The following is a 23,102-nucleotide window of genomic DNA, read 5'->3' on the forward strand; positions in this document are numbered from 1 at the left end:
AGATCACCTACCATGATCAAGTAGGCTTTACTCCTGAGATCCAGGGATGGTTTATCATATGTAAACTGATAAATGTAATCCACTATACAAGCAAACTGAAAGACAAAAAGCACATGATCCACTCATTAGATACAGAAAAAGCCTTTGACAAAATCCAGCATCCCTTCATGGTAAAAGTCCTGGGAAGATCAGAGATATTTAAAAAAAAAAAAAAAAACAAAAAAAAAAACAAAAACTCGACATAATAAAGAATAAAGGTAGTTTACAACAACCCTATAGCCAGCATCAACTTAAATTGAGAGAAACTCAAAGCATTTCCACTAAAATTAGGAACAAGACAAGGTTGTCCACTTTCTTCATACCTCTTCAAAATAGCATTTGAAGTCTTAACTAGTAGTCTTAGCTAGACAACTGAAGGAGATCGAGGGATACAAATTGGAAAGGAAGAAGTCAAAGTGTCTTTATTTTAAGTGACCCTAAAAATTCCAACAGGAAATCCTCACATCTGATAAACACTTTCAGTGAAGTAGCTGGATATAAAATTAACTCACAAAATTCAGTAGCTTCTCTACGTACAGCTGACAAGTGAACTGTCAGGGAAACACCACCTTTCAATGTAGCTTCAAATACTACAAGATATCTTGGAATAACCCTAACCAAACAGGTGAAAGACTTGAAAGCCAAGAAAAATGAAAAAGATAGAAAAGGGGACTTATTGTTTTAGTAAGCATTCACTATGCTTTAGTAAGCACTTTAATGAGAAAGGAATTGTTTCTTGTATGTAATTAATTGATATATTTTAATATATAGCATTTACTATTAAACATCAATGAAACTAGTCTTGCTGTGTAACTATTATATATACTTATTATATTTACTTATATATCCATGTATATTCTGCCCTTATATATTAATTATACATATGTAATATACATATATATTCTACCCTCAAATGACAGATAAAGGATTATCCCTTCACAAAGTTAGAACTGCTTTAAAAATGAATTGCTTTATGGGTGTCAAAGTTTGGGTTTTCTAGAAGCATATGCTAAGAAATGCCAAGATGATGTGAGATGTTTAGTGTTCAGAAATCAGTACAAAGAAGAAGAAACAGAGAATTCTAGAATAAGATGTTTCTTAGATTAGACAACATCAGACTGAAATGTCTGGGTTTTGTTTTCCCATGCCAGTCATTGGCTGTGTATAAAAGGCATGTACATAAAAGGCATGGCATCAGAAGGTGGCTCATTATAGCTGAGGCAGACCTTGTGGGACATACAGCTGGAGTGACAGCCCACATCTGGACAAGTCTTTTCTTGAAGGAGACCTGAGATGCGTATATTGTTTCAACCTCCTAGTGCTGGCAGCCGTTGCCAAAAACACTCTAAGCTATGTGATATTGAAACAGCAGTGCCTCAGCCAGCCCTGATGACTGGCTATTGAAACAGCACCTACAGCAGCATTCTGAGCCATTTCTCTGTCATTATAAATATGAAACAACTTTCAGTAGTAAAAATATATGTAATGATAATACTCTCCTGTCACTTATGTCACTATAAAGACATGAACTAGACAAGAATATTATATAATAAAGTAGCATTTGCTTTTGGAATTTAAGGATTGAGTGCTACCTATATTTCACATTTGAAGAAACGGAAAAAAAGACCCTGAAGGTATAAACAGTTAAGTGGTTGATATGTCCACATTTTCTAAAACAAAGTCACCTAGGCTTACATGAGCGACCATTTAATACCACTTTTCAAAAAAAAAAAAAAAAATCCATAATTGAACAGCCCCGAGAAAAACGAATGAGGCAATCAATTATATTTGGTTATATGCTGCATCTATGCCATTTGACATCTCCTCCTTTGCAAAACAAATTTCCCTGTGCCAGCTGTAATTAGGTGCTGAGATAAAGCTGCCCCACTCTTCTGCATATTTGATGAGGCCTGCCAGCAGCTGTCGGATCACTGGCTCTGTTCTCATGGACAATGGAAACATCAAAGACATCTGTGCTTTGCCCTAAAATTAGTGCCAGAGTTGGCCCTCTCTCCTGCAGTGTGTAGTCAGCTTTGCTATTTGCATAAGTTACAAGAGAACCTGAACACATAGTTGCTGAGCCCAACTCTCTAACCACCAAAAGACGACCTTGGACGATGGCTGGAATGTGCTGTCAATCATAAACCTCACATGCATGAGGGCAGAGTCTCAAAGACCTAGGATTGGGTCCTTGATTTTTTTTTTTCTGCTTGTAACTTTGAGAAAGTTATTTAAATTCCCAGCAATGCCACCTTTCTGGGTAAAGTGTGTGTGTGTGTGTATGTGTGTGTGTGTGTGTGTGTGTGTGTGTGTAGAGGTGGTGGGGAGAAATAATATTTATTTCATAGGGTTTTGCTCTTTCCTTTCCTGGGATCAAACTCAGTATGAATGCCTGAGCCAAATCTCTGGCCTCCATAGAGTCGTTTTGTTTTTTAAAGAGCAATTAAGATCATGTTGGTAAAGCACTTAGCATGTGCTCTGGACCTAGAATGTGCTCATTAAATGTCAGCCATCTAAAGATGACTAGCTTCACCTAGAGCCCTTCTCTGAGTTATTAACTGCAATGCATTTGGAACATCCGCTCACCGGCCTATGTAGCTCAGTTGATAGAGTTCTCATCCAGCATTCATGAAGTTCTGGGCTCAGTTCCTTGCACTTCATAAATCTGGGCATGGTGCTGCATGTCTGTGTTTCCGCCATTTGGGAGATGGAAGCCCAAGGATCAGAAGCTCAAAGGTGATCGGGGAAGATGGTTCAGTGGTGAGGAGTGCTTAATGCATAAGCGGAAGGAACTGAGGCCAAACCCCAGGCACCCATGTAAAAGGTCAGGCGTGCCTGTAACTCCTGCACTGAGGGTCAGGAGCAGAGACAGGTTGATCCCAAGAGATTGCTGCTCAGCTCCCTCAGCAGAAACAGAGAGTTCAGGTTCAGTGAGACACCCTGTCTTCAGGGAGTTGAGTGAAAGTGTTGAGCAGGACTCTCAACCCTGGATTCTGTGAGCAAAAAGACACACGCACTCACACATGCACTTACACGCACACTCACATATACCTTCACACATAGTCACATACACCCTCATATTCACACACACCCTTTCATTCACACTCATCCTCACACTTATCCATACATACCCCCAACACATACACACACTCACCTTCACACATGCTCACACTCACACACATAAACCACACATACCCTCAAACTCAGTACACACACATTCACACTCACACACACACTCATTCACATATACTCTTACACATACATACACACACACACAGGCTAATAATAAATTTTAAAAAGAATTTCAGGGTCATCTTTAGCTACCCAGTGAGTTGAAACCAAGCTGCAATAGTCTATCTCATAAATTCTCTTTTATTCATGCTGGGTGGCAGTGCACACACTTTTGATCCCAGCACTCAAGAGGCAGATGAAGTAAAGAATGATAATCCTTGGTCCTCCTGTTTATAATTCTGTGACAGATTTTAAGCCTCTATATCCTTCTTAAACCACGTACTTATTATTGAGTCACACTAACAGGAACTCTACTCCAAGTACCAGGTTGTTGACCTTTAACTGCAGGTTGCAGGAAACTTGACCAGACTGTCTTACATAACAGATATTTATTATCTCACATAAGTTGTCTGCTGCAGCCGGTGACTCGGCAATCAAGGACAGACAATCCCCAGATCCCTGCTTTGTATCTAGCCTCTGCATGTGAACTTAGTTTTCAGGCTTGGTCACAAGATGTCTGCTATACACCGTTATAGCCATTTTCCTGTGCCTCTTTTTAAGAAGAAAGAAACCTGTCTCAGAAGCCCACCAGCCTATGTTTTCTCAAGAGTCGGTGGCCAGAGCAGAAACCCCATCATGAACCAATCCATGGCAGTGAAAACGCAATCCCAACCAGTGAAGCATAGGGCATTGTGATAGGAGATGGTCACCAGCAGGGCTGCTGCTTCACAGTCAAAGGGGCAGGTGGAATGTGTGCTCATCCACAGTATGAGTAGTTACACATAGCTAATTTTTAACTGAAAACCTTGTTTTCTCCAGCCTTCCAAAAACAATTGCACCACTATTTATAGAAAAACAAGTCTTTATGTATAAAACTAAATAAATGAATCTCTCAAGCCCCAGAGCTGATACTTAGTTGTACACATTGGTATAAAACTAAGTATAATAATGGCTGGCATTTGTTCTAGAGGGGCACATGTGCTGTTCTAGCCACCGAGTAACGTCATCGTCACTTCTGCACAAACCCATCAGACTGCATGTCCTCTTAGAACAAGTCACCCACATGGCCTTGTGTGCCATTGTATCCTCTGTTGGTTGATTAATGGTTGACACTCAAATCTGTCTCCCTATCCACTAGTCTGACAATATTTAAGAAACTTAAGGTGTTAAGGTAAAGGGAAACAGAGCTAATAGATTTTAATCAGGAGTCAGAAGCAGATAGAAATTGTAACTATCGGGGCTGGAGAGATGGCTCAGTGGCTAAGAGCACTGACTGCTCTTCCAAAGGTCCTGAGTTCAATTCCCAGAAACCACATGGTGGCTCACAACCATCTATAATGGGATCTGATGCCCTCTTCTGGTGTGTCTGAAGACAGCTACAGTATACTCACCTACATAAAATAAATAAAATCTTAAAAAAAAAAAAAAAGAAAGAAAGAAATTGTAACTATCGTGTGTATTTATTTTGTCAGGGTTCTCTCAATGAATGGAACCAATAGAATTAATAGATACAGTAAAGGAGGACTTAGCATATTGGCTTACATGACACAGATGAGTAAGTAGCTCAGCAGTGGCTCTCTTCACACTGGAGAGCACACGTAGCTGCTTGGTCCATGAGGCTGGATGCCAAGGCCTGAAGGATTTCTGAAGAGCCGCTGGTCTCCAGTCCACATTGGAAGGCCGAGGAAGTAGAATTCAGGTGTCAATAGCAGAGGCAGCCGCTGCAATGATAGAAACAGAATTGATGACCTTGGGAACATCTCACCAGGGAGATGGCAAAACAGGCAGGCAAAAAGCTTTTCCCTCCTCGCACATCTTTAGATATGGGACCGTGCAGATGCCACCCAAATTTGGTGTGGGCCTTCTCACTTGAGTTAATGTGATTGTAGGAATGCCCACAAGTTAATCTAATTTGATAATTCCTCACAGATATCTTCAGCGCCTTCCCTCCTCCATGATTCTAGATCCTACCAAGTCAATGGTGTTAACTACAATACTTTATAATTCGGGAAATTCTGATCCTTCCATTTTTCTAGCCAGCATTAGGGACTTCTTAAAGCTCTTTTGAGGTCTTTACTTTCTGTTCTCAGGAGCTTCTTTGGGAGATGGAACAGTTCAGTCCTGGAGGAAACTGCTCTACAACATTTCAAGCAGGGAAGCCTAGTAGCTGGAGACTAACGTCGTCCTGCAATCCTTACTCAACTCTTCACACCTGCCACAGACTGCCGAGATGCCCTAAGAACTACGTGGTTACTTGCCCCTGTTTATCTGGATTTCACATTCTGTCATTTGTACTATCAACGAAGTACTGTCCTTGCTGCCGTTGCAAGCATTCCGGGCCTAGATTGGAGCCGTGCTGATGAGCTCTGGACCCCACCTGTCTTTTTCACCTCAAATCCTGTTTGGATTAATGTTGCTCAAACTCCCCACCTGTCATCCTTGTGAAGAACCCTAGCTCAAATTTCTGACCTCTAAATTGCGCTCTCTCTCTCTCTCTCTCTCTCTCTCTCTCTCTCTCTCTCTCTCTTTCTCTCCCTCTCTCTCTCTCTCTCTTCCCTTCTTACATACCTTTCATCTGGAAACACATTGGATTTTCTTTTCCTATAACAGTCATGGTATATGATGTCACTAGACCACCCTAGCCATTTCTTTTTTCTTTCTTTCTTTTCTTTTTTCTTTTTTTTTTTTTTTGTGTTTTGTTTTGTTTTGTTTTGTTTTGTTTTTTTGAGACAGGGTTTCTCAAAATCTGTGTAGCCCTGGTTGTCCTGGAACTCACTCCGTAGACCAGGCTGGCCTTGAACTCAGAAATCTGCCTGCCTCTGCCTCCCAAGTGCCGGGATTAAAGGCATGTGCCACCACCGCCCAGCCACCATTTCTAAAACAGGTATTTCCCATCAGCCAGCCCTCCTAACTCTGACTCTATATCTAACTTTTTATTCTATTATTCTATTTTTAACCATATGTTAGAATTTTTAGGTTGCATTTAAAAATGTGTATGAATATACACAAAGAAATAGGATATATAATCTTTAAAAATAAGAGGTCAGGTGACTTGAATTTTCCTTAGTTATGGTATAAATCCCACATCCGTCATGACTATCTCCAAGTTTCTAAAAATTTCAGAAATGAGCTGAGTTTTGCTTTGTTTTGCAGTAGTTCTCTGGCTCAGTTCCTCTTCAACCTCCCTAAAACAATAGGGATGAGGCAGGGATCGATCCCGGCTCCTCCCAGCCTAGGGTTCAGCTGCAGATAATGCTTCCTGGTCTTCTAGAAGCTCAGGAGTCAAGTGCTGAGCTGAGGCTCCATTTGCTTTTGCATCAGCAGACTCAGATTCCGTTGTTATTTTCCCTTCCCACGAAGGAGCAAGGTTTAGTTACCCATCAATTTTGAGAGGGTTTCCTACGAGATGCAGGAAAAGATTTCCTGCAGGTGTGAGCTGACAGCCATAAAAGCACTAACAAGGGACGTCATAAAATCCCTTCCTTGGGAGTCTTTATGAAAAGCAAAGCCACATGAGTCTTGTTGCAACGTAACAGGAGTACATAGGAAGCATGAAAGGGGTAAGGTGTCATATAATTCAATTATTTTATAGCAACAGATGGGCAATTAATTTAAAATAAGAAGCAACATCCAATTAACAGCAGAGTTGGTGATTCCCAAATTCCATAGGTCTTTGAACTGGAAATTGATGGAAACTGCACCCCACCTTCATGCTCAGCTGAAGTTTTGGTCTCTATTCACTGTTACACAAGCAACGTGCTGCAACTGCCACTCAATAGCACAAGAAACTGCCTTCCTCCTCCCGTGTAGTTCTACTCTTTGGAATCACGTGGAGGTTTTCTGATGTGGGTAGACTGTGTGTGTGTGTGTGTGTGTGTGTGTTTATTGCTCAAGTTCGCCTCTGCTCACTCCCTGTATTTCTCTTGTGCTGAAAGAGGATGAGCAATGAATGCCTGTTGCCCAAGTCTCTCATTAGACAAAAACAGAATTCTGCTTTGGCACCAACACAATCAGATTCTGTACTTGGCTTCCCCATACACTTGGCTATAGTGATTTCATACTTCAGCCATCTTGTCAACCAGCAAACGCGGCAACAGTTCACATCCTAAGCTGTGAGTTCAAATCCCTCTTCATTGATAGGTTCATACAAATGCAGTTTCACTTATGGGTTGTTAATTGCAATCCCCTCATTACTTGAGCAAATGTCCATGGAGAACACACACCACGCTCTTCTTATGAAATTTAGACAAAGTGCTAGGTTAATAGGTGTCTTAGGGCTTCCATTACTGTGAAGAGACACCATGACCAAGGCAACTTTTATAAAGGACAACATTTAATTGGGTCTGGCTTGCAGGTTCAGAGGTTCAGTCCATTATCATCAAGGCAGAAAGCATGGCAGTGTCCAGGCAGGCATGGTGCTGGAGGAGCTGCCAGTTCTACATCTTGTTCTGAAGGCAGACAGGAGAAGACTGGCTTCCAGGCAGCTAGGATGAGGGCCTCAAAGCCGACCCCCACAGTGACACACTTCTTCCAACAAGGCTTAACACTACCACTTCCTATGGGCCAAGCATTTTCAATCAACCACGTAGGAGGTGGTTAATCAAACAGCTCAAGTTTTTCCCTTGGTAACTACTGAGACAAGTAAAGCCTCCAATGCCATCACATTCATCTCCTTCACTGGTCCCTTAACCAGACCTCTTCCCAGTGATGCAACAGACATATTGTTACTTACTACGGACTCAAGATTTTTGTTTTGCCGGGTGGTGGTGGCGCATACCTTTAATCCCAGCACTTGGGAGGCAGACGCAGGCGGATTTCTGAGTTCGAGGCCAGCCTGGTCTACAGAGTGAGTTCCAGGACAGCCAGGGCTACACAGAGAAACCCTGTCTCGGAAAAAAAAAAAAAAAGATTTTTGTTTTAAGGCTCAAAGTTATATAACACTTATTTATTAAACACTGAATTTATGCTAACAATGTTCACATGCTTTGCTTATATCTTATTTAAATTTCATATTTCCAGGGAGGGAGTACTAGATCCAGGATTTGTATGGAATCATTTATGTTAATACCCATGGATCCTTGCTGCTCTCTGCCTTAGCTAGAGAACCATCTTTTTGCAGTGGGAAGCAGTTAATGTGGTGACTCAGGCCTTGTCAAAGTGCCGAGGATAAGTGACTGTTGAGGCTCTGCACTAACTAGGGCATTTGTATTAGTACCACTCCTGCCAAGGCTCAGGGAACATCGTATAAGAGGAGCAGAAAGAATGTAAGAGCCAGAGGATGGGAGGAATACTATGCAGGCATGAACTCACTGCAGCTATGGCGACCTGCCTGAGACTTGCTCAAGATCAGGCTAACAAGATCTGTCAGTGTTCCATCATACATTGCTAACTGGACTCAGTAGGTTACAGAAAAAAACCAATTAACTAGAGCACATGAAAGTGAAGGGAGGGGGTACCCTGGAAGTGATACAGGGGAATGGAGGGTGGTTATGATCAAAGCACATTGCATACATGCATTAAATTACCAAAGATAATATTTTTAAAAAGATTTTAAATAAATAAGAGATATTCTAAAAGTGAAAAAAAAAGCTTTGTCTCAAGCAATTTTATGTATCTAATGAGTCAGATATTTATATTGGGAAGCTTAAATCTGTTTAAGCCCAGGATGCAAACAATTTATAAAAGTAAGTTGAGTTTGTGTTTAGTTATTGAACTTGTTCTTAGCTATAACTTGTATCTTATATTTTTCAGTTTTTGATTTATGAGTTTGTTGTTTTCATGTCTCTCTGAGCTCATAAATGTGTATGTACAGGCTGAAGGGTCACAGTTACCCCTGAGAGCAGGACCCAGCTTCTCAGTGGAGCATGGGTTCATCTTCCAAGACTAAGGAAGTAAAAATAAGCTAGATCAGATTTTATCCCCACATCTACACTTCCTAAGCCTGTGCCTTTCCCTATCAAATGACAGTGTAAGTTTCGGTCCCTCGTAATCCTGTGATTTTTCCAAAATACCTTTAAACACTGGGGACTTTCCAGTACACCAGGTTTTGATTCCCTTTTAAACTTCAGACTGTCTTATTTACTCCTGGGCAATACTGGCATTTTAAATCTATGACTGCACCCAGACTTCAATTTCCTCTGCACATTTTCTTGTCTTCATCATCAAATACCGTTTTATGGTTACATTGCTCCTTCTCCTGGCATCGTGAAAGTGACCCAAAGGTCACTAGCTCCTGCCTGTGACTAAGCAGGGTCAGGCCATTTCACAAAGGCATGCCTTTGAATGCCTCAAAAACTACCTCCAATGTGTACAGAAGTGTGTCGCCTACTTAGTTTCTTCCTCTTCCCACTGTGAGACCTCTTGAGGACGACACTGAATACCACCCTGTCCACCATCAGCACATTCAACATGATCTACAACAACACAATGCCAGGGCTGGCCATACTACGCAGTAACGCATTTAAGTTTTCCAAAGATATTCCGTAACAAAAACTTAAAATGTCAACGCGAAGAATATTTACTGTGGTTTTTGTGGTAATGGTGGTTGAGGAGAGGGGGCTCTACTGCTGATAATCAACAGGAAAAACTATCAAACAAGAACACACACACACACACACACACAAACTGTAGTTGTTTGAATGTGAAATATCCTCCACGAGCTCTCATGTATTTGAACACTTGGTCTCCAGCTGGTGGCGCTGTTTTGAAAAGTTATTGAACTTTTAGGAGGTGGAGGAAGTGAGTCACTGGGGAGAGGCTTTGAGGTTTATAGCCCAGCTCTATCTCTTTTCTGGCTCTTCCTGACTGTGGATGCAATTTGGCAACTACTCCTGCTGCCATGCTTCCCCCAACCCCCAACCCCTTCACCATGATGGACAGTATTGCTATAAACAGTAAAGCCAAAATAATCCCTTCATTCTTTAAATGGTTTTTGAGCTGTTTTGTTACAGTATTGAGACAAATACATACACATTCTTACACTGCAACCCACATCCACACCTACACCCCCTGACACTTGTCAAACTCTGTCCTATTTTCAACTCTTTCATCCTAACAGACAAGCGCTGTCTTATTTTGTTAAGACCCACCTACAGCCTACTCCTGAGGAGTTAAGTTTCTTAAAATCTATCACTGCTTCTTGCAAAATCTGTCAGATGTCAGATCCCAACTCAAAGTATTGTAGCACCCCTTGTCCTATCCACCAGGCTAGAGGTTCCCTTCTTGGAACTGACTGGCAACTTGACTTTACCCACATGCCCACTGTCAAACATGCCAAGTACCTCCTGGTTTTGGTGGACACCTTCTCAGGCTGGGTAGAAGCTTTTCCCACTACTAACAAAATGGCTCAGACAGTCTCTGATCTCCTCCTCTGAGAGATCATCCCCCAATTTGGTGTCTCAGTCTCCCTCCAGTCAGACAATGGTCCTGAATTTACTTCCCAGGTTTCTCAAATTCTATCTAAAGCCCTAGACATCCCCTGGCATTTCCACATTCCCTACCACCCTCAATCTTCAGGTAAGGTAGAAAGAACTAACTGCTCTTTAAAAACCACTCTTGTCAAGCTGTCACAGGAACTTCATCTTGACTGGGTAAAACTCTTACCTCTGGCTCTTTTCAGGCTATGAGCTCTCCCCAAGTGGCCTCTCCTCATCTCACCCTTTGAACTAATGTATGGACATCCAGTCTTTCCCCTAAAAGCTCTCCTCTTCCAGACCATCTACTCACCCCATTACTTTGCCACCTCCGTTCTCTCCTATGGAACTTTGCTGACCACCATCTACCTCGACCACACACTGTCTCCTGACAACTGCCTGTCAACATTGGAGACCAAATCCTTCTCTACCCTCCAGATCATCAGCCCTCACCCCTGTCTCCCAAATGGCAAGGCCCTTTTAAGGTAATTCTTGTGACCCCTACAGCTGCTAAATTCGAGGGACTCTCTCATTGGGTTCACCTGTCTCATCTCAGCCTTTCATCCCTCCACCTAAAATCGACTCTTCATACACGTCAACCCTAACAGGACCGTGGTCCATTAAGCTCCAGAGGACATCGAGATTACCCACCTTGTCCCCAATCCCAGAAAACAAGATTCCACTCCAGCAGCCAAGCTCAACATCACTGGATTAAACATGGGTTTCTCGACTCCCCCTGCTGCTTGTTTCAGCCCTTACATCTGGAGATTCAAAGTTCGAGAAACCCCCACAGATAACAAACAGTCTTTCCAAACAGGGTCAGAAAACTGCTCCATAGCCGGATGCCAAGAACCAATCCAAATTGCTGTCACCCCTGTATCTGTTGTCCCATTTAAATATTATGATTTCTATACTTGCTTTCTCTTTGGCCAGATAGAAGATTATTGTAGAAAATGGCCAGATGATTATGGGGGCTGCCCATATTGGTCTTGTCAGATACATATGCTAGGATCATGGACCAACCATTTCTTCTATCAACACCGCAAGACACTCTTTTCTACATATAAGACCCATGGGATTCCAGCTATGTTGCTTCAGAACCAACAGGGGCTAGATGTCCTGATAGCTAAAGAAGGTCGTGCCTGTTCCTCCAAGAAGAATGCTGTTTTTTTAGGGAATGTGAGACCTCCAGTTCTGAGATTTTTGAAAACCCCATATGGAAGTAGATACTCCCTTTTGTAACACCCTTTCTAGTCATCCTCCTGGTGTTATTATTTCTAACCAAACTATTAATCAGTTCCTGTTACAGAATTACCAGCCGCTATCCACAGAGGAACCTGATACACACATTACCAAGTGGACCCGGTGGTGAAAGCCAGCTACATCCCAAAACTTACTACGCCCCTACACAGCAGGAAATAGTTTAAGAGACACAGTGCCCTGACTCCCCTTTCACTATCAGTTTCTCCTCCTCTTTTTTTTTTTCTCTTTATAATAAGAAAAAGGGAGGTATGTTGGTATCAGGCTCCAAACCCAGTGACATCACATCTAGGCAACCCCTACATTGTTGCCAAGGCAACCACCATACATTCCCAGAATCTACCTGGCTACCTCCTCCTATTAAGCTCCAGAGGACATCGAGATTACCCACCTTGTCCCCAATCCCAGAAAATGAGATTCCACTCCAGCAGCCGAGCTCAACATCACTGGATGAAACATGGGTTTCTCGTCCCCCAACTCCCGCTCGTTTCCTGGGAGAGACTGCGTCACCACCCATATAAATAGGCAGAACCCCCTGACCTCTCCCTCTTCTTCCTCTTCTTTCCCCCCACCCCCACCTTTGCCCTATCTCCAGAATAAACCCCACTTGGAACCATTTGGTCTGGTGTGGTCTGTTTCAAGTCATGTGTGAAAAAAATATCACAAATATCTCCACAAGAACAAGGGAAAAGGAGAAAGAATAAATAAATTTTCTTAAGTCAAATAGAAGAAAATAAAAATTGCAAAAGAATTCTTTTCTACCGTGTGGTGCTGATAGTGTTTGTTAAATGCTGTTTGGACTCAAAACGTCAGTCTCTATTGTTTGAGAATTTCTGCTATCAGGGCCCAGACAAGTCAAACTTTAAACAAGGCTTTCCAGTAATTCTTCTGTACACAGAAGTCTGAAGGCTACCTCTCTGAGGGCAGCACCAATAATATTTTCGGTACCAAGGACAAGATGTCTTCACTCCGGCTCCATCCTGTATCTCAAGGGGTCCACTGGTGTTCACTCCTTGACTTCAATCCTAGGAGTGTTCTCAATAAATCTGACTCAATAAATCAGTAAAGAAGCCTATGTAGATCCTGCAAGAAGGTTGTTAGATATTTGGGCAAAAATTAAAGTCCTTGATACCCAGAAAGTTAAAAAGTGGAAAAACAGACCTCATGTAGATTTGCTCTTGGGGCCTGCAGATAGATTGGACGTTGAGGACCTGGAAAAGGGCCAGACTAGAGGCCTAAGTCCTTTCTCTAAGGGGAAGAATGGTGGGAGAACCAGAGTTCCTAAGAAATTACGTTACAGAGCTGTTCCATCCCATGTGTCTATTTCTGATTTAAGGGGTCCCCACCACCACCACCAAGGACAATAAGAAAATAAAAAATTTTAATTTGCTTTGTGGTTGTGCTTTACCCAAAACAAAGGAACTATGAGGTAAATTTACAATGTTAAAATAGTGCATCCATCAACGTTAAAAAAAACAAAAACAAAAAACGACAAATCTGAGTTGTGAGCAACAGCATCTCATTCCATGAACTTTTTTTTTTTTTTTTTTTTTTTTTTCAGGCAACTGGCCTTTTAAGAGGAGGAAGCACATAATGGTTAGGGACTAGTTTTGGTGATCTGAAGCATTGGTATTATTGATGCTTCGAGCAGATGCCGGGCTCTACAGCAGAGGATGACAGAAATGTTATAATGTGAAACTTCTTACTCATTAATGCCCTCAAAATTCGCCCTCTATGTAGGACGAGTATTTGCAGGGTGAAGGCCCTAGTTCACTGTTCCCATGATAACCTTCTGCATAGCTTCTGGGTATTGCCTCTTAGCAGATGTCACCACAGGGCCATATATAGGGATTTTATCTCGAGAGCCTGTTCTCTTTGGATCATTCTTTACCTTGGAGCATTTCCTAGAAACCAAGTTTGTGTTCTAGAACCCTGCATTCTTGGCAACAGCTCTACTGGAGACACCTGGCTCCAGCTGGGTCAACTTGATTTGCTGCATGGGGAATCTGGAATTAGATAGAAAACATCTCTCTGTGTAGCTGAACTTGAAATATGCAGAGTTGGAAGTTGGGATCAGCTATGAATTCTGTGTGGGTTGGAAGCCAAGGAAACCTATCTTCACACAGATAAGTGAACAGATGTTCCAAGATGACAGGAAATGTTTCCTGTATTCCAACAGCAGCTGAATTTCTGGCTGTTAGTTCTGTGGTTCACCCCTGAGACTTAACAATAAATTCCTTTGGTAGGGCTTGAGTTGATTCAGAAGAGTGGTTGTTGTTTTGTTGGTGTTGTTTTGGCTACCAAACTGTTCTATCTAGAATCTCAGTGACATTCTCACTTGCCTTGACTCCTTTTTCTCCTTAGTCCTCTATCCAAACAGTAGTGTGTGTGTGTGTGTGTGTGTGTGTGTGTGTGTGTGTACTTGATGGCGGAGACCAGAGGACAATAGTGGATATCATTCCCTAGGATCCAGCCATTGTTTTATGAGACAGGACCTCTTACTGGGCTGGACTGTACCAAGCCCACCTGTGATCCCCAGGGATTCACCTATATTGGGATTACAAACTCTTTTTTGTTTTGCACTTTTTAAAAAAATTGGTTACTTTATTTATTTACATTTCAAATGTTATCTCCCTTTCCAGTTTCCCCTCTGCAAACCTCCTAGCCCACCTCCCCTCCCCCCTGCTTCTATGAGGGTGTTCCCCTCCCACCTGCCCACTCCTACCATACTGCCCTAGCATTCCCCTACACTGGGGCATGGAGCCTTCACAGGACCAAGGGCCTCCCCTCCCATTGATGCCCGATAAGGTCATCTTCTGCATATAAAACTGGAGCCATGGGTAACCTCCATGTGTATTCTTTGGTTGGTGGTTTAGTCCCTAGGAGCTCGGAGGGTGGGAGGAGGGGGCAGGGAGGGAAGCAGGGGTGGGTCTTGTTGGTTGATATTGTTGTTCTTCCTATGGAGTTGCATAACACACTCTTGACATGGTACTAGTTTTATGGGACAATGACTCCCTGTGTACCACTGGCTGTCCTGAAACTCACTATGTAGACCAAGCTAGCCTGGAACTTACAGAGATCCTCTTGTCTTTGCCTCCCAAGTGCCAGAATTAAGGATGTGTGCCATCACATCAGTATTTTTGTTGTTATTGCTTGTCATATTTTTAAACATCTTGTGTGTATGTGTGCACATGCAAGCATGTAGAGGTCAGAGGGTAGCTGAGAGAGTCATTCTCTTTCCAGGTGGGTTCTAGGCATCAAACCCTGGAAGAAGGAACCCTTTACGCACTGAGCCACTTCTCCGGCCTCTGTTAGCTTTTGGTTAGCTTAGGTTTTTTGAGACAGGGTCTGACTATGTAGCTCTAGGTGGCCTGAAACTCACAGAAATCCACCTGCCTCTGTCTAGAGAGTGCTGGGTTTAAAGGTGTGTGCCACCGTGCCTGACCTCTCAATAAAGCATTTAGATAGGATCTTACCTAGCCCAGGATGGATTTGAACTCTGTAACTGAGGATAACCTTAACCTCCTAAGTCTCCCCTTCTCTCTCTCTCTCTCTCTCTCTCTCTCTCTCATGCTTGGGTTGCAGATATGTGCTACCATGCTCAGCTTCTCTCTGTTTCAAAGTTGGATGAACAGGAACTCACAAACATGAACGTGTCAAAGTGTAGGGGAAAGTGGAACACATCTGGAGTACAATCCAGTTATGTCTATCTCCAAGATTCATAGTCTTTCTAGACGAGTCTCTTGATTCCCAGGCATATTCTTATATCAGAAAGAACAAGAACAACAACTGTGGTATTAATTAACAATTAATTAATATATAGTATATGTCTTTTAAACATATAGTTTAACCTACTGTGCTATCTTCCATGTATTATCTTAGTAGTGAAACCGAGCATGTTACCCCCCCCCCCGAAACAGTGCTGTCTTTTTCAAAACCCTTCATAACACATTATATATAAACAAGAAATGTCAGTCATAGACTATTAGATGGCACTTAGGGTAGATTAACCATAAACTCAAATCTTAATTGCTGGTATGAGAAAAGTACATATCAGCATGTTGGATACAGGACTGATACATGGTTACATAGGTAGGTGGGTAGACAGAGACACTCACAAGACACAGAGCCACACGGGACTTTTGTAACAGCTAATTATCTTAAATCTGTTATAGAATGTCCTTTGTAACCAAACTTAAGAGTTCTGTAATCTTTTTCACACATTTCTTTCTTCCAATTGGAACTACGAATATGACCACATCCGAAATCTTTAGTATTCAATGCTCGCATTGCATTTAGATGATTAATTGTTAAAGTTTAAACAAATCCAAGGCATTATATTTAATAAATGAATTGAGTATTTCTGTGTTAGTGGTTTTTATTAGCGTGTATTAATTGTATAAAACAAAGGGTTTCTCTGCGACCTTCTCATGTATGCATATAATGTATTTCAGTCATTTCACTACATGTAACCCCCTCTTACTCCCTCCCAAGTAGTCCTCTTCTTGAATCCTTTCAAGGACTGATGCTCCAGATGTATCATAATGATTTACACTGAAATGAAACATTCTTACCTTGAATACAAAATCAGGTGACATAAACTATTGAAAACATACACTGTGTGTTTATAGATAATCAGCGTTATTAGCAGTAAATAGAACTTGATGCACTTTAAGGAGGTGGGGTATAGTTATTTTCTTTCTTTAAAAACTTGGCTAGAAGGCAAGTTACTTGGAATAGTAATGTTAAAAGTGCACTACCTGACACGCAAGCTTTATGTCAGGTCCTGAAGACTGCCTTTTGCATCTTCAAAATACAACAACAGAAGACGCTTAAAGTGCAATTTTTATCCTAGTATTAAAGTAAAGTCTCCGGATATTTTAAAGTTGTGAAATATCTTTAGTTAAGCGTGTTGATTATTTTGTGACAGCTGGTATTTTCTAATCCTATTTTCCCTGTACATAAGCTTCTTCCAGTGTACATTTTCTGCTAAAATTGAGAGTCAAGAATCACACTCCTGCTTCCTGCTGATAGCTTAAACCCAAAATAGCTACAGCCAATGAAGGCAAACATCTGTGAAGGCTTAGGCAGAGCACACTTACTAGTAATACTTCCCAGTGTCATTGTATTTACTGTCAGAAATATTTTTACTTGCTTCTTTGAAGGTCTGACCAACAACCTCTAATACCTAAACCGGTCCTCTAGGAAAATAATATAGACTGAAAAGCAACTTCCTTCAGTTTAAGTGGGAGCTAAGACTGCATGAAAGGGGTATGAGAATTCACCAATACAAACTATTTTGTATGGTTTGGACATGCAAATATCTCCCAAAAGCTTCATGAGATGCAGGCTTGCTCACCATCCTATCCTTGAGATCACTGATCTTCAATCCTAGCATTGGATCCTATTGTTAGCAATCATTGGATCATGTGATCTCTGACCTATTAACAGATAAGTCCATTGATGGATTCATAATTTGATGGCATTACTGAGAGTCGAGGTTTTGGGTAGAGGCAGCAGGGCCCTGGAGGTATGCCTTTGAAAGGTGTCTGGCCAAATTACTGTCCAGAAGAGGACACACATGCAGAATAGTCGACTGATTATATCTGCCTAGACAGAGTAATCAGCCCTTAATAATCCTGCATCACTAAGGTCTGTCAGATGACTCTGGGCCAGAAGGCTGAAGATTTGATGCTCGAACGTTCGGTAGTATAGGGGCTTTCCAGGTGTTCAGTGGTCTCTATAAATTGGCTAAGTTTTAGAAGCTACGTTTAGTGCTTCCCATAACTTCAGTTAAGTCAGTCATTCTGGATTTCTGACGGGGTTGAAGACCTATAGTCTCATAGCCAATCCTGGCTATCTACTTTGAGAGAAAAGATCTGAGTAGATAGTTTTCAGCTGACATTCATTCTAAAGCCAAAAAAAAAAAAAAAAAAAAAAAAAAAAAAAAAAAAAAAAAAAAAAAAAAAAAAGAAGCCAGGATCAAAAGTAAGTGTTTTAGTTAGAAGAGATGACAGAGGTTCTGGTTAGTCAACAAAATGATGGACTGGGTATTAGGACTATCTTGTACCTCACTGGTACAATTAAGAATAAGTATGCTCTAAGTGTATTTTGAGAGAAAAGTTTTACTTTAACAGGAAGAGTGATATGTAGGAGGAGCTAAGTGGGAAGGAGTATTGAGAGGAAGAGATGGAGTAAGGAGAGAAGATGAAGGAGAGGAGAAGCTAGGTGATGAGAGAGAGAAAGAGAGAGGGGGCATGGAGGCAGATGTTCACAGGTCTCCACCAGTCAAAGATAGTTTTTATATCTAGGTTGGGTATTGGGTTACGCTTCTGATTGAGCATTACCAAACTTATAAATCCTTTGATTAACATTTTTTTAAAAAAATTGTATAAAAGCAAAAAGGAAAGGGAGGGCATGGGACAGGGGTTTTCTAGGGAGGGGAAATGGGGAAAGTGGATGGCATCTTAAATGTAAATGAAATATTAAATAAAAAAAAAAAAAGAAAAAAGAAAAGAAAGGTGTCTGGCTTTCTGCTTCCTGGCTGACAAATGGTGAGTACTTTCCTCTAACATCATGACATCATCTGCCTCGCCATGGTTCTGAAAGCAACCAAGCTAGCAGAGTATGAATTGAAATTCCTGAAGCCAGAAGATAAAATAAATATCTCCTACTTTAAGTTGCTTCTCTCGGTCATGGACACTAACACATGGTCATTGGTGAATAAAAAGGAGAGCCTCTGCAGAGATGGTTCTGCAGTTAAGACCATTGGCTGCTTGTGGTAGTCTGAATATGAATGGCTCCCACAGGCTCATATATTTGAATGCTTGGTCACTAGAGTGTCATTATTAGGAGGGGTGGCCTTGTTGGAGCTTCAAAAGCCCAAGGCAGCACCCCCTCTTCTCTCTCTCTGCCAGCAGATCCAGATGTAGAACTCTCAGATATTTGTCCAGCACCATATCTGCCTGCACGATGTTAATGCCTCCCTACCATGACAATAATGGACTAAACCTATGAAATTGTAAGCAAGCCCCAATTAAATGCTAAGTATTTGTGTGTCTATGTGGTGCTGAGGGCCAAGCACAAGACTTTGTATGTGCTAAGTAAGCACCCTACCTATCAAATAGAAATTTTCAATAGGTAAATGTCACTGGTAAGTGAGACATATTAATATCCAATATTAGTTATTAATATAAATTAATTATTATCCTAAGAAGAAAGCTTATTTTTCTGTTTGTCTCTCTATGCCTATCTCTCTCTGTCTCTGTCTCTCCTCTCGGTGGTGTGTGTGTGTGTGTGTGTGTGTGTGTGTGTGTGTATACATGAGTATGTATGACAGAGGTCTTTCCTAACTATTTCTCTACCATCTTTGGAGACAGGATCTCTCAGTGAACCTGGAGCTTAGGAACTCGGATCTGAGAACTCTCTTTTTTCTGTCTCCATGCTCCACAGCTCTAACATTACAGATGTGCCCCTCCCTGTTTTTCTGTTCTGTTTTTTTAACGCACATGTTAGGGATCCCAACCCAGGTGCTCGTGCCTGTGCAGCAAGCACATTGCTGACTCAAACATCTCCTGCCTCCTTTATTTCTAAGCTTTAAAGATACTGATGCAGAGGTTGACTCCAAAAGGAATGACAACAATTCTTCCTTGTAGATTATTTTTACAGAGAAAATAAATGTAACTGTGAATTACATCACATTTTCCAACATAGATTCTGAGTAGAAAGAAAAATTCCTTCCAAAAATACATTTGCAAAATTGGGTGTGGTAGTGCATGCCTCTTCCAAAAATATATTTGCAAAGTTGGGCATGCTAAGGCGTGGCTGTATTCCCAATACTCATAAAGTGGAGGTAGGAGGATTAGCCATTCAAAGTTATCCTCTGACATAGAGCAAATCCAAGGCCAGCCTGGGCTCCAAGAGAGCCTGTCTCAAAAAAAAAAAAAAAAAAAAAAAAAAAAAAAAGCTAGGATGTGCTGTCACACACCTTTAATCCCATCACTCAGGAGACAGAGACAGGTGGACCTCTGAGAGTTCCAGTTTAGCATGTTCTACATGATAGTCAGGGCTACACAGGAAGATCCCATATGAGAGGGGGTGGGGGAAAACACCTGGATGAAAGAAGATCCTCTAAAAACTAAATTTAAAAAATCCAAATGTAAAGTAAAAGTAAGAACAGGTTTTCCTTCCCTTCGATACTTAGGGCAACTGTATTAAATGCAAACTGCCTTATACAGGTTCCAACACTGTCATAATATCTGTGGAATCCATTCATTCATTCATTCAGCAAATATTTATTGAGCAATTGAATTATTATTGTTTTTAAAATGTTGTAGAAAATCTTTCTCCCAGCCCTTGATAATTTACAACTGGATCTGGTATCTATCTTGTACTTCTAGTCAACATACTAATAGTATTACACATATTTATTCTACTTGAGAATTCATTTTGCCTAAGACTTGATATCATACATTTGGGGGGCTGGAGAGGTGGCTCAAAGGTTAAGAGCACTGACTGCTCTTTCAAAGGTCCTGAGTTCAACTCCCAGTAACCACATAGTGGCTCACAACCATCTGTAATGGGATCCAGTGCTCTCTTCTGGTGTGTCTGAAGACAGCTACAGTGTATTCACATACATAAAATAAATACATCTTTAAAAAAAGAGAAAGAAATCAAACATTTGGATTTCCAGTATCTCGGCCATACTTTGAGCCACCAGGAATTAAACAGTAAATATTCTTTGCTATGTTTGTTTGGTCTCCATTTTTATTTTGTTCATGGTGATGGGTATAGGATCTCATGTATACAAGGCTTGCCTCAAACTGACTATGTTGCCACAGATGATCTTGAACTTCTGATTCTTCTACCTCCACCTCCTGAAGACTGGTATTATAGCTGTGTATCAAGACAAACATGTTTTATAAAGTTCTGGGAATCAAGTCAGGACTTTGTGTATGTTAGGCAAGTACTCTACTGTCTGTGTAGAAGATAAGAGGTCCCTGTGCACACAGATAAGTACTGGAGAAGCTTGTCACAGGCTCGATTCTTCAAAGGAACAGTCTTCTTTCTGTAATGCTGGGAAAGGATGTAGTTTACAACCTGGTGATCTTTTGCTACCTGTAAGGCCAGGCTTCATCTGTACCCTAGAATATTGATTGTTTATCCCAGACTTTCCCCTTCTAAATCTTAAGCATTGCTTCTCAGTCCATAAAACTCCTTTGAGAGATGTCACTTGTATTTTACAACAGCCTATGTAACTTCTATATTATCTTAGAGCTAGACCAAATCCTGATACTCACGGGCAGTGGGTTTAACTCTGTCATTCTTCCTAGACCCTTATCTTGAACATTGTTTCTAAGTCAACACAAACCGTCTTAATGGGAAAATCCATACGTACTTTGAAAAGAGTTTCAATGTAAGCATGTCTTAAGTTTGTTGTACACTTGGGACTGAGTTGTCATCAGGAAACTTTTTTTTCCAAAGTTGTACTGTGCTTAAATATGGCTGAAATAAGCCAGCTGATGTCATGTTTCAGAAGTTTGGACCAGTACTGGCTAACTAAGTCAGGCTGAACTGAGTCGCAGTCTTATTTCACCCAAACCACTTTCCTGCCAGCTGTGAGGCTTCCAGGGAGCCCCACATATTTGAGCTGTCAGCAGCAGCCACTGGGGGTGTTTTGATACATTTTGCATGATAAACTCCATTAAGATCAATGTCATATAGAATCTCAGCCTCATATCACTGAATCTGCCAAAAAAAAAAAAAAAAAAAAAAAAAAAAAAAAAAAAAAAAAAAAAAGCTACTAAGAATGTAGATAGGACACTCTTGGCTTTATGTATTTTCCAGCCCCATGGAATGTTCATGTTCTAGTCTATGAACCCATAGCAAATAACTAGATTTTTAGGTTTGGATTTTTTTTTTTTTTTTTTTTGCCTTTTTTCCTGGATATAGCTTTTACTAGAAATTGTCAGTGAAATTAAGTCAAAGAAGGGCTTGGAGTGATGGTTCACACCTATAATTCCAGCAACTGAGAGGCAGAGGCAGCAAGAATATGACATTAAAGCTAGTCTGGCCTAAACAGTGAGTTGACTCTATAACCCCCCACCCCCCCACGTACAACTGCATAACAGAAGGAAAGATAGATGATTGATAGATAGATAGATAGATAGATAGATAGATAGATAGATAGATAGGGGGAGTCAAAAGTGTTCTGGTTATTACAAGAAGCTAATGTGGTAGGCTGAAAATATTCCCCCATAATCTGTCCATGTCCATGCCCTATCCTAAAAAATCTATAATCTTTATTTTAGATAATGAGATTATCTTGAGTTATCCAGATGAAATTTAAATGTTATGGACCTTATAAGAGACCTACAGGGAAAAATTTGCATAGACTCACAGAGAAGACAATACGTCACCAAAGCCAAAGACTGGAGTGGCGGACTCATAGACCAGGAAAGCCAATGAATGCAAAAAGCCTTCAGAACCTAAGAGAGTCAAGCAAAGAAGCAAGGAAGCAAACAAGAAAGGAAGGGAGGGAGGGAAGGAGGGAGGGAAGAAGGAAGGGAGGGAGGAAGGGAGGGGAAAAAGAAGAAGGAATTGAGGGAGAGAGGGGGAAAAGAAGAAAGGATACTGATTAAAGGAATTAGTTTATATGATTATGGCAGGTTAGCAATTTGAAAACCAGGAAAACATACATGGTAGCCCCTTAAATCCAAAGCAGTGGGCAGACAGGTTTCCTTCTTCCTTAGGTGACTTCAGTTTTTTTTTTTTTTCTCTGAAGGTTTTCAACAATTGGTTGAGGCCTACCTGCACTATGGAAAGTAATGTGCTTTGCTCGAAGTATACTGATTTGAGCCTTAATTTCCTCTTTAAAATATACCATCATAAATATGTGTGTATATATTTTTAAATACATAAGTACAACCTTCTCAGTCTGTATAATGTTACTTGTATGTATAACAAAGAAAAAGAGGCCAGAGATTTGAAAGAGAGCAAGAGGGGGTTTTGCAGGGATGAAAGGAAAAATGGTGTAATTATAGTATAGTCTCAAAATAAAAATTAGTAAAAATAAAAAATTAGTAAAAAATAAAAATTTTAAAAAAACCTTCACAGAAACAACTAGAGTTGCATTTAACCAAACAACTCCACACCATAATC

The 23,102-nt window shown here is 41.0% G+C and overlaps 1 long non-coding RNA gene across 3 annotated transcripts in view; it reads right to left on the reverse strand.

Moving 5' to 3' along the window:
• The window catches only part of LOC143435092 (uncharacterized), a 74,837-nt gene that overhangs the window by 46,266 nt on the left and 5,469 nt on the right, over positions 1 to 23,102 (reverse strand). For 2 of the 3 annotated variants that reach the window (XR_013105079.1, XR_013105080.1), the window contains exons 2-3: positions 4,813 to 4,991; positions 12 to 95 (exon numbers count right to left, since the gene is read on the reverse strand). This is a non-coding gene — a long non-coding RNA (uncharacterized LOC143435092). The remainder of the gene's footprint in view (positions 1 to 11; positions 96 to 4,812; positions 4,992 to 23,102) is intronic. The other variant, XR_013105078.1, reaches the window with a different exon arrangement.

This window comes from Arvicanthis niloticus, chromosome 19 (genome assembly GCF_011762505.2).
Source record: "Arvicanthis niloticus isolate mArvNil1 chromosome 19, mArvNil1.pat.X, whole genome shotgun sequence".
Classification (NCBI taxonomy): domain Eukaryota; kingdom Metazoa; phylum Chordata; class Mammalia; order Rodentia; family Muridae; genus Arvicanthis; species Arvicanthis niloticus.